Source organism: Littorina saxatilis, linkage group LG5 (genome assembly GCF_037325665.1).
Source record: "Littorina saxatilis isolate snail1 linkage group LG5, US_GU_Lsax_2.0, whole genome shotgun sequence".
Classification (NCBI taxonomy): Eukaryota; Metazoa; Mollusca; class Gastropoda; order Littorinimorpha; family Littorinidae; genus Littorina; species Littorina saxatilis.
Genome location: NC_090249.1, coordinates 19,672,676 through 19,675,175, shown reverse-complemented (window position 1 = coordinate 19,675,175; position 2,500 = coordinate 19,672,676).

Genomic DNA, 2,500 nt, shown 5'->3' with positions numbered 1-2,500 from the left:
ATTTTTAGGCTGATCGCATTTAGGCATTAGACCGGTTTGTGCGGTTGGACATAAATATATCAGCTCTAAGCAGAAAGCGACGCGACGACCGTCTAACTGCGGCAACCTTATTTGGAGTTTATTTGAACAGCAAGACCGGAACAATTATATGGCGTACCCATATACAGCCTTTGATGTAGAATAAATCTGGTGTCCGTTGCCGATGAAGGTAGTCTCTCTCTCTCTCTCTCACTCTCTATCTCTCTCCCTCTGTCTCTGTCTGTCTGTCTGTCTGTCTCTTTCTCTCTCTCTAATTCTCTCTCTCTCTATCTCCCTCTCTTATTTTGGTTACCTCAGTTACGCAATCGTTCGTTTTCTCTTTCCGATTTTTGTTTGTTGTTTTCTCTCATTCCTTCTCTCTCTCTCTCTCTCTCTCTCTCTCTCTCTCTCTCTCTCTCTCTCTCTCTCTCTCTCTCTCTCTCTCTCTCTCTCTCTTTCTCTCTCGCCCTCTTACTTTCGTATCTTCTGGGTGACCTTGATGACACTTTGTCTTTTACAGCAACCCGAAGTCTAAGTCGACAAAGCAGAGATGGATCGCACTTCTGAATTATCCATGAAGCATTAAGGGTGTAATGGGTATGTTGGACATAGATGCTGCGCTGAATTACCGTCCAATTCCCTGCGTCTGTTTTCTACCGGTGTCATGTCTAGGTAAAGTTCACACGGTCTATCGCTTTTGAAAAGCCTGTCCTTTACTGGGCGAAGTCGACTACGCGAAGTATACTTCGCGAAGCTGGCCGCAAGAAGCTTTTGCACTGAGTTTTCAGTAAAAGTACTTGGCAAAGTCTTCGCGAAGTCGACTTTAGACTCAATTAAGGACCGCCTATACACATGTACCGGTGTAACATCCCGTTCTGAACCCCACCTGGAAGTGACCCCCGGGGGACCATTTTTGTAACGCAAACGGGCCCCCCGGGGGACACTTTGCGACACCAACGTGGGAGGGCTCCTGGGATGCCGGGGCCACTTCCAGGTGGGGGTCAGAACGGGGTGTTACACCGGTGTAACACGGAATGTTAACTCCACGAAAGATTTACTCCGGAGTAAAAATTTCGTACGAAATTTCTCCCTTCACGAAATTTTAACTCCCCAAATGTGTACTTCCAGTCAAAATCTCGTACGCGAAAATGGGATGCGGGCGAAGGGATAATGCCAATATGTGATCTGGCGCAAACAAAATTAATGTCGCGCTACCCCCTCCCTCCACCCCTTCCACCACCAGGACTAACAGGGGACAGGGGAGTAAAAGTTGCGTACATCTGGCGTGGGCAGTAAATTGCTCGTGTTTGGGTGGAATAATTTATTCGTTATTTATCCCTCAGGGGAGTAACATTTTCGACCGAAATGTTGACTCAGAACACACCTGTCGTTGGAAGTAATTTTCTCGTGTTATGGAGGAGCAGTTTTTTCGGACGAAATTTTTACTTTGGAGTAAAAATCTCGTGGGAGTAATTTTCTCGTGTTACACCGGTACTCTGCTGCGATCAGAGCAGTGATTTGATGCCATTGATCTGTAGCAGTCACATGTTCCAGTAATTTTAAGTGCACACTGTTCATGTGTGTATCTTAGGGCAACAACGTTTTTCTTACCCCGTATACTTAAAGTGTCCTACAACCATAGCAGTGAGTTGATGCAATTGATCAATAGCAGTCGTATGTCCGAGGTTAAATCAATTTGATCGAAAAGTGAGGGCTTGACAGTGCTGCTTCAACTTTCACTAAAAGTCGGATATGACGTCATCATATATACATTTATCGAAAAAAGGAAAGATCGTTTGGGGATATCATACACACACACACACACACACACACACACACACATACACACACACACACACACACACACACACACACACACACACACACACACACACACACACACACACACACACACACACGCACATACACCACACCACCCTCGTCTCGATTCCAAGTCTATGTTAAAACATTTTGTCCAAAATTGACTAAATGTAAAAAGGGAAAACCAATAAAAGAAATGACAGCAGGAGGGATAGACGATAGACGAAAACGGAAAACAGTTGGCACAAATTCCCTCGTCACTGGTTCGCGGGAACAATTCAAACAGTGACAGAAACAACAGTCAAGAAACCAGAGCTTTTTAATGGTGGTCGTATCACCGTTGTTATTGTAACGCAACAATGTACCTCTCACTCAAATTACCGATTAATGTCTTTGTCTTGCGCTTAACTTGGAAGACTTTTAATGTCTACTGTCATGGTTACCTGGCGTTATTGTCAAACAATGACTGCAACCCTAGGGAATTATTGCGGTAATTGGAGGTTCTCGTGACAATTTGAAATCATGACGTGTTTTTCCAAGGTTACAAAAAAAGGAAAAAGAGAAAGAAAGCAAAGGGTGCAGCATTAGCACGGAGTTTGTGTACGGTACACCTTATCCCTAGCTGGGGGAGCGAGAGAGAGAGAGAGAGAGAGAGAGAGAG